General features: G+C 36.7%; 1 protein-coding gene across 14 annotated transcripts in view; it reads right to left on the reverse strand.

Annotated features, from left to right (window-relative positions):
* Nucleotides 1-15,009, reverse strand: part of Cep128 (centrosomal protein 128) — a 355,586-nt gene that overhangs the window by 130,439 nt on the left and 210,138 nt on the right. The window lies entirely within an intron of this gene.

The raw sequence follows: 15,009 nt of genomic DNA on the forward strand, positions 1-15,009 counted from the left end.
TATGACCTGAGTTAATAATCCAAAAATAAGTACCAGAGGTGATTTGGGAATATGAGGGTATATGCATTTTAGATAATGAGGGTTTAAATAAATAAATAAATAAATAAATAAATAAATAAATAAATAAATAAATAAATAAAATTGTCTGTACATTTTCTAAGTTTTGCCTTTAATGTTGCTGAGTAAGGAAAATTTAAAGAGTCAACTTTAGAAAGCTGCAATTTTTTTAAAAAAAATTTTACATTATATTGTTTGAGGAGAAGTGAGAAAGCAAGTCATCGTGCCCTGAGTATTTGATGTGCTAACATGCTCGCCAATGCCTGTTAGTTGGTCTGGACCTGGCTGTTGAGCCCTGCTGAGTTTTTATCCATGGTTTTCTTTGCCTTATCATTATAGAGGCAGGGTTATGCTTAAATACAGAAATGATTTCATAGATCATGGGGTTATTTTGTGAACAAAATAGACAGTGTCTTTATATTTCATTCTGACTCTTATCAAGGCATGTACAATTAGTAATTGTCAATTTCTCCAATTTTACAAGAGAATGGAATTTTCAGAAGAAGGAATGAGAAGACGAAATAATGAACATATTCTATATGAACATATATGAAAGGTTCATACCTATTTTTTACAACAAAAAATGAAATAGTTTGCTCTAACAGTAAAAATACCCACTAATAAATATATAGATGAGTTAGCCGACTTAGAATTATGTGGTTCCTTTGTCATTAATAAATGTGACTCTCTTCCCCCCTCAAAAAAGAAAAAAGAAGGAAAACATGCTATGGGCCAACCCACAAGTTCTCGAATCAAAACTTTTGCCCCTGCTGACATCACTGGCTCCACTGACCCCCAAAATTACCAGTCTTAGAAATGCTAAAACACAGTAGAAACCCACTTGATACTATTTATGCTTTACTGGAAACTTGCTTACATTTTACTATAGTCTTGTTTATTACTTGCTCAAAAGAAGTATTTCCTCTGTTCTCACAAAAATTTTAATTTCCCAGAGGCAAAGTGGTGTTTCTGTTTTCATTATGCTATGTTTAAGACAATTACATGTGTAATGAATATTTAATAAATGTAATGTTCACAAGATGAATGAATAAACAGATGGATTTCACCTTCTCTAGTACACTAATATTTTAAGTTTAGAAATACACAGATTATGTTCTATAGGTACCCTCAGGTAACTAACATTAATGTTGATACTTATCACCGTATTTTATTATTGTTTATCTAGCTCATAACCTCCAGAGAGAACAACTGAGTTAAATGTTAATGTATAAAGTGGGGCAAAAACAAGTCAAGCTAATCCGTTATTGTCAATAACTGAAAAACCACACATTTAGGCTTTAAGAAGTCCTGTGAACTTCTTCCTATGTCATTCCAAGTGACTAGATATATAAAAAATAAAGCAACATGACATAGAAACAAAGAGTACCTTGCAAACATTATAATGGCCTCTTGGTGAGTTACATGAAATTATTTATGGGACTAATCGTGGGATCCCAACACAATAATAATCGGAATCTCTTGGCAATCAGGCTTAAGATTCTGCATTATTAGGAGACTTCTACTAGCACGCATATTAACTTTAGAGAGCCACCAAACGAAAGGTGTGACTACATTTCTGACTGCAAAGCAATTTTCCCAGTCTCATCTGAAGACTTCTTCAAAACTGTGGAATATCAGTCATTAGGAGACGTTAATTAAATTAATCTTCTAAGTTTCTTCATTACATAGAACAATACAATATTGTTTCTTAATTGCAATCTGGCATAAGGAAAGTATTATTTTACAAAACCTGCCTCTGTCATAACTATGTTTTGTGTGTGTGTGTGTGTGTGTGTGTGTGTGTGTGTGTGTGTGTGTTCACTGCTACTCATGTGTATTAGTAACATATAAGAGATTCCTCAGAGAGGGTTGTCAAAACTATGTGCAAGCCACCACTTTATAGGAAATAGAGAGAACTCACAGGTGGCACTGGATGTGAGGACTTTGACTCTCTACCTCAGAAGCAAGTGATGTTGGTGGGGAGTTGTGGCTGTATCCTATACAGATCTGACCCAATACATCAAAAGTGATCTGGCTGAATTTTCAAGTCCACTGATAATTATTTAGTATTTCTGATTTACTTTGCAATAAATAATACAGTCAGAAAAAAATATATATCTTCATTGATTCTAATACCCAAGAAAAAGAACTGAAAGGCTTGTCTTGTAGAATATAATTTTAAGGTGTGTTACATTGGTTTATGTTATGGAACATTTATTTAATGATGCAAAGATGTGTTGTATTATTTTATGTTGCATTTGTTTAACTTTGTGAAGCTGTGCAACTTTGGCTACGGAGAGAATAAAATAGAAGGGAAAATCTGGGAGAAAGAAGAAAGAGCAAGAGAACAAGGAGAGGAGGATGCTAGGGGCCAGCCACCCAGCCACAAAGTCAGCCATGGAGCAAGAGTAAAAGTAAGATGTACAGAAGAAAAAAAAAAAGTTAAATGCCCAGAGGCAAAAGGTAGATGAAAGTTAAGAAAATCTGGCAAGAAACAAGCCAAGCCAAGGCCTAGCATTTATAACTAAGAATAAACCTCCATGTGTGATTTATTTGGGAGCTTCGTCACGCCGCCCCCCCCCCAAAGAGCAAAAATAACTAACAACAGCTTGAGTGACACTGCTTTAGTTGCCTTTGGTAGAAGGTCTGGAAGTTAATAGAAAGGGTGAATATAGGGACTGATCAGCTAGCTACATAGATCAGGAAGAAAAACAGGTTTCAGTTTCTAAACCAAGAATATGATGTCAACATGGACATTTCACAAGAAAAAAATTTATTCAATCTTTACTAAGATAAAAAAAAAAATGGAATTTTTTTCCAGGCTGTTAGAGATGGTTTTGAAACCCAAATCTGGAAAACAGAAAGGATTGAAATCAGATACAATATGAGTTACATTGCAAAGTAAGCTAAATATTTAAATGAGAAAGTAACTCCATGTTCAAACACATGCACTGTTATAAAAATACAAGTGAAAGTGGCCATGCACTTTAAAGATGAGGATAAGGAGTGAATCCGTTTTAAGTTTCCCCAGGGAGACTTGCTCATGCCATAGATCACACGCTGTCTCTCCAAGGATGGAAAAAAAAATGAAAAATTTTGTAAAGGAAACCTGATTGATATAAGAAAGACATAGAAGAATTTGGGTGGGAATTTAGAGGAAGGAGGAAGAACTAGACAGATAGTAGAGAAGAACATTATGTGGACTACAGCTTTTAAAATAAGTTTTGTGTGAAGAGTTGGAATTAAAATCTGTCTGAAACAGCAGTGAAATGGAATAAGCTGTCTTAGAAACTCAGTTTAATGTGGTGGTAAGGGAATAGTAATATCTCCCAGCATATTTATATACTTATAAACTTCTCACTTGCAGATATATACATATATGAATCAGTATTAGGAAGTATAGTGAACATCTGTTCTGTAACTAAGGGAAAGAGCAATAAGGCAGTATTTCTGGGAGAACAGTATATCTTCTCTTGTTAAAGAGGCAACCAGTAGTTATCTTGTCTAAGTATATTGCAAAACCAGAAAGAGTGAGATACAATAGTGAAAGAAGAACATAAATACCACTATACGGTCACACCTTGTAAGTGATTGTGTCTTACTTATGTATTTCCTGCATATCACTAATCCATGTTTTCTCCCCTTATTTTAAATGTGCACAGTAAACACATAAATGTTCATTCAATGAATGAATAAAAGAATGAATGGAAATTAATTTAAAAACAATACATTCAATACATTTTAGATTACAAAGAGTGAAGAACGGAGGATATAATCAGGAAACATAATGGCTTCAATTTGGCTAGAAAAATACAGTGGTAGCTGGTAAAATAATACAATGTTCATCTAAATGTGAGGTTGGCTTTCACTGGATGCCTTGGGTCCTGGGTGTATTGTTTTGTTTTGTGAATGAAGTAATGGGAAGCTATTAAGGGTTGTTTTAAAACAATAGCCATTATCTAACACTGGGACAATTATTTGGTAGTGGGTAACTGCATGGATTGAAAATTATGGGATAGATAAGGGGTTCCTAGAAGAGGTGTAACATGACACTTGGAAATCACTTCTCATCAGAAAACTTCCTGAAAGGACATGAGTGTTTCCATTTTTAAGGACAATTTAATGTTTGTGAAAGTGTCTCCTATATAAAAAGTGCCTAGTTGCCAAATGGAATGCCCTATCTTTCCATTTACTCTTTGTGTTTTGTTTTGTTTGAGGTATTTTAATGCCATTTCCTTCTCTGTTTGCTAGGTTTTTGCCATCCAGACCATTTCACTGCATGCGCTAAATTCCAGTGGGCTCTAGTATACTCTCTACTGAGCTAGTCTTCCAAACTTGAGTTTCACAGATTTAGCTACTACTACAATTGTTCAAGAATATATCTATCAATATCCATAACTATTATTTAGCTATGATATGTCTATCTTCCTTGGATTGTTACCAGTGTAATTCTGTTAAATATAAATTTGTTAGTGACATTCTCTTTGTACATCCTGCAATCACAGTTTTTAAAATAATGTACAGGATCCTTACCTACCATGAATGATAATTCATATTATATATATGTGCATATACTTAATTTTTTCAAGTATAAGCTGAGTATATTAGCCTTCATATTACTTCATCAGGAATGGGTAAGGAAAATATGATCTTCATAAACATCATTTGCAAAAAAACAGATACAATGGCATATAAGTATATTAATTAAGTAAATACCACAGAGACAAATAAGCATTTTATCTCATTATGATTCTTCGAGTTTGTATAGATACAGAAAAATGTATATTCATAAAATGAAAGAATAACTATTTATAATATGCCCATGTTTTCTCCTTCTAGAGTAGCTACTCTGCCCTGGCCCTTTCTAATAAGCAGATGGACTCCTCCCTAAACCCCCTGCTCCCCTCACCATCCTTTTTCTTCATCTGCCTCGTAACTTCTCTGGGTTTCCAGGTGTGTATAGTGACCCACATCTGGCCACACAGAGAACTCCTGTTTCCCTAGCAGAGTGAACAGTTCCCAGGAAGGTGGCTGGTAGAAGATGAGCTAAGGAGGTCTTTCCACTTAACTCTTGTGATACTTTGCAGGAAAAAGATGCCTCTCCCCCCCCCCCCAGGGTTAGAGAAAACACAGGGAAGGACAATCATTCTTTGATTCATCTTCCCACTACCCTATTTGTTTGGGAGAAAGATAGGTGGGTGAGTAAGTGGCTGTCTTTGACACTACTTGACAGGAATCTCATGTAGAAAGATGGATGAAAATGCACATGCCTGGCGCATTCTGGGTTGCATGAATCTAAGAACCTTTTCCCCTATGTGTGAGCCTGCTCCCATGTAGCATGCTTATGATGCAACTAACCAGGTGCTACCGAGATCTCCTCATGTCAGCCATGGATCACCCTGAACTCACCTTCTGTGTTGCGCTACTGTACACTCCAGGGAGCACGAGTCAGGTCAGAGTTAGAAAAGAAAATGGAGCCTGCTGAAAACCTGAGGAGAAACCAGTTAATCCTCCAAAAGTTCCACACTGAGCTGTGAGACTTGATGAAGTTAAAAACAATCCACACAGAATTAAGGATCTTCAGTTACTTCTCCATAAACTCTAGAAAAGTATGAGTCTCCCATTTAACTTCTTGCTACAGCCTGAGTTAGAGTTTACATTTGGTCAGTTTCACAGAAATGAAAGGCAGTCTCAGGTCAACATATTAGAATACAGGGTGGAACACAGTGGGACTGAGAGCAGGGGAGGAACATGGCAAGACTGAAAGCAGGGGAGGAACACTGTGGGACTGAGAGCAGGGGAGGAACACAGCGGGACTGAGAGCAGGGGAGGAACACAGCAGGACTGAGAGCAGGGGAGGAACACAGCAGGACTGAGAGCAGGGGCGGAACACGGCGGGACTGAAGAGAAAGGACCTCTCCATTTTTTCCAGCCTCCAATTTCAAAGTTATTTCCTCTATTAATCAAGAGGACTTTCAGAAATTAAACAGAGAAAGTCTTAAAGTGCCTATGATAATATCAAATTTAGATATAGTCTACCTAAATCTAATGGGCAATTTGTAAATAGTATTCTTAAAGTAAAGAGAAAATAAAATCCAAATTTAACAAATTAAGGCAAAGAAAACAGAACTAGTATTTATGAGTTTCTGTGGTAATATTTTATCTGTGTCCCCCAATAAAGTTTATCAGAGGATCAGAGGAAAAAGCCAGCCACTATATTAAACATAAAAGTCAGGCAATGGTAGCACATGCCTTTAATCCTATCACTCAGGAGGCAGGGATCCATCTGGACCTTTGTGAGTTCAAGGCCACACTGGAAACAGAGCCAGGCATAGTGACACATGCCTTTAATCCTATCACTAACCATAGAGGTCTAGAGGTCTGTACAGACAGGAAGTGACAGAGCTGGGCTGGGAAGAAAAAGTGATACAGCTGGATGGAGAGGAAATGAGTTGGCAGAATAGAAAGGCATATAGGCGTGGGTATACAGGAAGTAGCTCTCTTTGGAAGCTGAGGAGTTGGTGAGGTGAGATTAGCTGTGGCTTTTCCTATTCCTCTGAACTCTAGGTTTTAACCCTGATTTCTGGCACTGTTTAGCAATTTGTCTTACAAGTTTCTGAATTCTCCTCCTCTGCTCAATTTCTAAAACCTAGCCCCCACTACACTCCCCTACCCATCTCCCCCTTTTTTACTATCTTGAGGTCAACTTAAATGCACAGGTACAGATCTGTCCTAGCCTAACAAACCTGGTGTGAATTGAACTTAACTAGATACATCAATAGAACATTCAGTCAGGTTCTACCATTTGCAACTTGTTTCATTTTCAAGGAATGAACTGATCTCTCTCTCTCTCTCTCTCTCTCTCTCTCTCTCTCTCTCTCCCCCCCCCGTGTGTGTGTGTGTGTGTGTGTGTGTGTGTGTGTGTGTGTGTGCGCGCGCGCACGCGCGCGCATGAGCACTCCATGTACATGTGCACATGTATGTGTATGCATGTGGAGGCCAGAAGACAACCTGAGGTATCCCTGCTCAGGAGCTATCAATCATTTTTTCAAACTGACTTTACTAAGATCATAATATAATTACATCATTTCCCCCTTCCCTTTCTTCCCTCCAAACATTCCCATATACCCTTCCTTGCTCTGTGTCAAATTCATGTCCTCTTTTTGCATTGTTATATACGTGTCTCTTCCTAAATATCTAAATACAACTTGCTCAGTCTGTATGTTACTTCTAGGTATGTTTTCAGGGCTGATCATTTGGTACTAGAAAACCAATTAGTGTGTTCTTTCCCTGGGAAAGGCTATTTCTCCTACTCTCAGTATCTGTTACTTTCTATAGTTCTTGCTGTAGAGTTGAGGCCTCATGAGCTTTTCCCCATCCACTTTGGGGGAATCTATTGCTGTTTTTTGAAACAAGGGTTCTCACTGTCCTGTCATTGGCCAATTTACCTGGGTTGGCTGGCCAGCTAGCCACAGAAATACACCTGTCTCTGCTTTCCCTATGCTGGGATTGCAAATGCAAGGTACTACACTTGATATTCATATATAGGTGCTGGGTACCAAACTCAAGTCCTCGGGTTCACATGACAACACTTGACTGACTGAGCCACCCAAAGTAAATTTACTTTTTAAATAAAATTTAAAAATAAATTTTAATTAAAATTAAAAATAAAATTTACTTTTTAAATAGTTAGATTGTTTGTTGTTATTGTTGTTCTCAAAAGGCTGAAAACCATTGCCTTACATTTGATGGCCACAGAAAACGTAGATTACAGCCTCAAAAAAATATCATCATCTTGACAACAAGCATGTAAAATGTTTATGGAGGGAGGGTTAAGGAACTTAAAATTCTTCACAGTGAAGGCAGTCAATAATCACGTTTAAACAAGAACTCTTTCCTAATCCAATAAATTAATAGGTGATATGTTATTAAGCCGATATTAAGCAAGAAACCAAAAAATAACTTAAAGAACATCTTTTGAAGACAAGGACTTGTAAGTCAACCAAGTAAAAGTTGAAAGTCCCTTGTGAACTCCAGCTCATGCTGCTGTTCATATTTTTAAGTTTTTAAAAGCTATCGTCAAAGCAGAGCGCTTTAGATTGATAATTTAAATCTTGTAAGACCATGAGAAAAAATTAAAAGCTAATTGGTTTTTAATTCACCTAGAACAAATTTTAAAAAGGTAATCTGTCATTTCTGAAGTGACATTGCTTATGGGCATGGCAACTATAGACAAATTATGGTAGAGGATACATAAAATGATGGAGAAAGGAAATTGGTTTTGAATCTTCTTGGGTTCTGCATCAACATTCTTTTGTTGTTATTTGCAGGCTTTATTGCCCTATTCATATTTATGCTTGTCAGCAAGTTTCCCATGGCTAAATTCAAAAGGCAGCTGTTCATTCACACTCCCCAATGACTAAATCTATCAAAGCCAAAGTTTGGCCCAGGGATATGATCTGATTTCTAGAAAAGCTGCCAGCTTCATTCTTTTAAGAGATTCACAGTATGTCTGTTGGACCCAGGCAGCTTATGTATTTATTTATTTTATTAACTAACTATTACTATGTCTCAATAATGATACTTAAAAGATAGAACAATTGCTTTCGATGGTACCAGGCCTCATAGTATTAATGAGTGCAGTATTCTAACATTTTTATAGGTACTAAGTATCTGCACTATCTTAAGTCTACAGATCCTCACAGGAAGCATATAAAAAGGGTCAATGAATTTGATACCCTTGTGAGCAAATGAGTGATAGATGATCAGGAATTTGAAACAGGTTGACCAGTAATACAGCTCAACTATATGCACTTGCCTAGTACATGGCAAGCCAGGGTTCTATTGCCAGCAAATAAGGTATGGGGCATAAAAGCATCTTCACAGACACAAACATATGACAGATCTTGCTGTGGAACAGTCCTTCTGTACACTGTGGGAATGTACTGCTCTAATTGTTAACTAAAAAGCTGATTGGTGGATAGCTAGGCAGTATTTTGGGGGCAGAGAGAATACTTGGAAGAAGTGGAGTCTGAGGAGCTGGGAGCCAGACATGGAAGAAGCAACATGGGAAGTTCACAGGGGAGTTAAATGAGCCTCGGGGAAGCACATAGATTAATCGAAATGGATTAACATAAGTTGCAAGAGCTGGCTGAAGACAAACTAAGCTATAAGCCAAGCATTTATAATTAATAGTAAGTCTCTGTGTGGTTATTTGGGAGTGACTGCCAGGACACACAGAAACTTGACCTATAAGATCTCACTCAGGTGTTTATTCCATCAAAGGCTATTCTGATATAGGAACAGTGAAGGCAAAGACATTTTAGTCATAAAGCATTTCAACCCTTCTGTCATGATTCAGCTTCCAAAACAGTGATTTAAGATATAGAATACTGTTGACTGGGACAAAAACAACCAAAGTGAACCACGATGCTTTCACTTTGGTTAACTGACCACATGAACATGAAGTATAACAAATGTGGCTTGTAAAGGGAATTTAGAGACATGATCACCAAGATAAGAGAAAGAATATTGTGGCAAGCATATGAATGATTTCCAAGGATAAAGGAACTGATAAATTTAACTTTCTCTCAAGGTACAAGCAGTTCACAGTAATTTTAGTTACAGAAGATAAGCTAGAGAGAAAGCTAGAGTTAGTAAAAATTTTGCTCTACATAATGAAACAAGTTGAAACTGTTTAGAAACCGCCTAGTTCTATTACTAAAATAATTGGTCTTACATGCATTACAAGTTACATCTATTATTTGCTTGCAGTATCTTCTTTTCCTTTGGAGTATGTTTCCTGATAATAAGTGGCCTGACACACGGAGTGCACCAAAAGCATTTGCTGCATGAAGTGGGATGAGTATGCCTTGGTGTGCAAGAAGAAACTCATAGCATGGCTATCACAGTTTCTGGCTGACTTCCAGTTAATAAAGCTGGGCTTAACCTGCAGGTTTCCCCACTCTAACAGGTTAGGAACTCTCCAATATTGAAAATCTGCCATTATACCAGGGAAAATAAGTGGTTGCCAGATTAATTATGGTATCACTATTGGAACATAACAAAGACATTTGTACTTTAATCAGAGTCAGAAGCCGCCACCACCAATCTATTACACCAGAATCTGGTGGTCAATTGACTATATTACTAACATTTGCTCTTTATTCCTATAAAGCCATTCTAAACAATAAAAGCATTCATTTCTGAAGTTACATTACATGGCAAATGTGCAGTACTTACAATTTTTTTAAAATATTGGGATGAATTCTGACTATTTGTGTCCCTCATTAATTGCTTGAAAGACTTTCTACCAGATGCAACAGAACTCTAAACCTTCCTCAATCCCAACTTATTTTAATAGCAGTGTACCTGGAACCAAATGGTTTGTGCTAAAGGCTGTATTTATCAAAGAATGAAGATTGGAGATATGTAGCAAATATATGGATGGGTAGGTCATTTATGTGCACTAAAAAAACACTAAGATTATAACATCTGCAATCCCTCCTCCATCTATTGTTTCCCTTCATCCTTTCTTTGGCTGCATATCTGTACCCAAGCTTCAAAATAAAATCTGAACTTTATACATAGGCTGAAATAATGGAACAAGACTCACGACACTCTAAATACCACACTTACAAATTTTCAGTTTGTACATATTACTGAATTAACATGACAAATTTACTTTGCTTCTTAAATTATATTAATGCAATAAGAACTATAGATGCATTAAGATCCATACAGTAACTTAATCTACCAAAGACCCATGTGTAGATTACAGGTAATAAAAAAGTTACTTTTTGCCAGACCTTGTGTGCAATGATAAATATGCAAAAATTTTAACTAACATAAACACAGCCTCACACGGTTGGTGGGAAATAAATTAAGGTGGCTATTATGGAAAATATTTTGAAGTTTCCTCCAAAGATTAAAAACAGAACTAATTCATGATTCAGCAATTCCAATAGGAATAATATGTCCATAGGAAATAAATATGTTGAAGGGACATCTGCACTCCAATGATCACAGCAGCACAGTTCACTATAGCCAAGAAGTGCTTACCAATGAATGCATGAATAAAGAAATTGTAATAGACACACATCCCTAGAACACTATTCATCCATACAAGAGAATGGCATCCTGGCATTTGTGACTACATGGATAGAACTGGAGATCACTATGCTACACAGAAAAAGCCCAGACATAGAAACACAAGGATCAAAGGATCTTACAGTTAATTTCATGAAGTTGAAAATAGAAGGTGGTTACAGAGACAATGGGGAAGAAAGGAATGGGCAACATGGATTGATGGTACCGTTATGTAGGAACAAGTCGCTGTGCTATGCCACACTAGATAGCAGAGTGAATATCACTAACACTTATGTATCTGATATTTCTAGAAGATAAAGCATTTTAGAATCTTTTCATCATAAATAGTTAATAGGACAACACAAACTTGTAATATGTAAGTGTAAATAGGCACATGCTAAGCAGCAACTGAAAAGAACTCTCAGCACTGGCATGTTGTTAAGAGAGCTTTGGTAATACACAGGTGCTAGACTAAGCACACTTAATCCTCCCACCCGAAGAATATTGTATTATCTTTATCCATGTTTTATTCACTAAAGGAAATTGAAGATTAGAGTTGTTGACAGCATTCCCACAGGACAGAGTACAACTGAGTCAGCTTTCTTAACCACTTCTTAGAGTTATCCTGAGTTGCTGTGGGATGTTCTCTATGCTGTGAATGTATTGCTACAAATGATTGATAAATAAAACGCTGATTGTCCAGTAGCCAGGCAGGAAGTATAGGCGGGACTAGCAGAGAGGAGAATTGGGGGAACAGGAAGGCGGAGTAAAGGAGACGAGGCCAGCCACCATGAGGAGAAGCATGATGTAAGAAACCGGAAAGCCACGAGCCACATGGCAAGGTATAGATTTATGGAAATGGGTTAATTTAAGATATAAGGACAGATAGCAAGAAGCTTGCCATGGCTATACAGTTTATAAGTAATATAAGTTTCTGTGTGTTTACTTGGAGGATGCTAGTGGAGAGATTTGCCCCGACTGCTGGCAGGCCGGGACACAGGAAAACTTCAGCTACACCGTGTCCTTGGCATATTCACTTTATACTTTAATTTTCTAAATTATCAATTTTATCTTGAAAATTTATTCTACTCAACAGCTTCTTCTGTTACTTCTCACCTCAAAATATAAATACATACCCCTGTCTGGTGACTGAACCACATTTTTCTACAGACCCTTCAGCATAGGAGCCAGAGCACTGGATACTGAGCAAGATTTATGAAGGTCCGCTTGCTTTATCAAAAATTACTTCCTTGCAATTAAACTTGGTCATTCAATGAAATGGAAATATGGGGTTGAAAAAATGGAGCTAGTTAGATTTATAAAATTAATTAAATAAGTACATAAAATCGGACTATAAAAAAAGTTTGCCTACCAAAAAAGCAATAGAATCCCAATAGCATCGCTTTTTCTTATTTTCCAACTGTGGTACAGCATCATTTTCATGTATTCAAAACTTAAGTGCATACTGGCTGGTTATACTATTACTGTATCATTGCTAGGTCCACTTCTAGACCTTAGAACCATCATCAATATACCTCATGTACATTTCGCAAGTACAGAGCTCTTGAACAATCACAAATGAAGGAAGAAGTTACTTTACTAATATCTCAAAATCCATCTTAATTAAAGACTGAAGCTCAGCATGTGATAGGACCAAAATGGAACTCCACCTTCAAGACTATCAACAACAACAAGCCATGAAAATTATTTTGAAGAAAAACTAAATTTTCACAAACATTTCATATATACATGTTACATAAATACAAGTATACTATGATAGATGGCCATACCCCTTACAAAGACAGGAAACTGTAATTTTTATCTTTAAAATAGATCTTTTCTAGTCAGTTCAACTTCAGTTATATGGATTAAATAATAAATATTTTTCCCCAGAATACTCTATGTTGTATAATTCACAAGTTTCACTAATGTTACCTATTGATATCAATTAGTGTAAGTTGAAAAATGATCAACAAAATATAAATGCAAACCAGCACTAGTGAGGGTGTATAAAATTGGCTAATGGACCAAAGCATAGCATTTCCATCATTATACAGAATACACTGAGAAGTAATATAATTCCTTTCCAACAAATCTATCAGCAGAGACAAAAGTTTTCTGGATGGTCAAATGAATGTGTTTTCTAAAATGCTATAGAACTACTTAGCTTTCAGACATGAGCAACTTGATGTCCACAGAATGAGTAGGAAATATAGCAGTGGCATTTCAAATAACCCCAGCATCAGAGGACTTCTGCTCATATATTGAATGACTAGCTGATGCAAAACAGATACACACAGACACCCCATCGATGGGTACTGAAATATATAAGAACACTAGTTTAGTTAGTCTGTGTCATAGAAAAGATCTGACATACATGTTCCTTCAGATAGATCTTATTGTCCCTATTCAGCACAGAAAATACTAAACATACTTTTGAGCACTGAATTTTAAAGTGTAAAATAAAATTTCTAAGTACTGTACATGTAATAAATAAGATATACTATGGAAAAGTATTTGTTGGACTTGCTACCTAGATGTGTGAAGTTTTTGTGTGTTCAATATAATAAAGTAATTTTTAAAAGAGAGAGCAATCCAGAGACAGAGAGAGAAGCAGAGAGAGAGAAATTACCAATTTGGCTGGCCTAGTTAGCCACCTTGCCCCAAGTCTCTGCCTCCCAAGTCTGGGATGACAGGTGCGGCTCTTATGTGGGTGCTGGGTAACTTCAGTTACCTTGCTTTTGGAGCAAGCTCCTTACTCACTGAACCAGCATCTGAGATGATATCCATATATTTTTTAATCAATACCTATATGTACATATACATATTAAAACCCAATCATTCAACCAGAGTTGTGCCCATAGTCTTTGCGAAAGTCCAGAAGGTCATGACCAATCTCTGCCCTTTCCACTCAAAAGTAAAAAAGCTGTATTCTGATCTTAATTTTGATGGTGTACAGTTACAAGAAAGATATGCAGCACTGCATAAAAAATAAAAATGGGGGAAAAAGCACAAGCTATGGAACTAATATTCTGTAACTTACAATGTACCTACATCTCAATATGTAATTATTAGTTAGAAAATAATAAGATTCTAAAAAAAAAAAACTGAAAGAGGAAAATAGGACATTAAACACTATCTGAGCTAAAAATAAACATATGTCCCATGAAACCAAGAGAATCCAATCTATGCATTACTACCGAGCATCTCAAAAGTGACCAGTACAACTGAGGACTAAGCTTTGCTGTGTAGGTACATAGAGCTAGCTGCACCTCTGCTGCAGCTGCATTTCTATTCTTCACCAGCGTTCATTACAGTCTTGATCGATAGAGGATGGCCCCAAGGCTTTCTGAAAGCAAGCGTCACTAAGGAATGACATGACCATTTGAAGGGCTTGAAAATAATTGGACTGATAAATTCTAAGATAATAACAGCATTAGGGAGTTCAACAAGGTAAATAAACAGAGAGCAAGCTAAGAAAGGCCCGTAAGCGGGATGCGGGATGCTCTACCTGCAGGGCAAGTTGCGAGGCAGAGAGAGCAATGAAATAATATTGGGTGGATGACCAACTGTAAGACACTGCACTCAACAACTACATGCAACCCATCTAGGAAGTAAGGCCTATTTACCTTCATTTTGCAGATAAAGACAGGCAAGCAATATTTAGTATTAAGACAATTTTTTTTTTACATACTACAAGTACCAGCGTAGAAGATGGCTAAAACAGTAAAATTGTTGCCTCACAATGAGTAGAGGAAACTGCCAATAAAAGTGAGTACCAATGTAAAATCAAGAGCTGTGCAGCTAGCCATATGCTTTGAGACCATGAAGCTCTTTCCTATAGTAAATGTAGGATTTTGCACT

Source organism: Peromyscus maniculatus, chromosome 14 (assembly GCF_049852395.1).
Source record: "Peromyscus maniculatus bairdii isolate BWxNUB_F1_BW_parent chromosome 14, HU_Pman_BW_mat_3.1, whole genome shotgun sequence".
Lineage (NCBI taxonomy): Eukaryota > Metazoa > Chordata > Mammalia > Rodentia > Cricetidae > Peromyscus > Peromyscus maniculatus.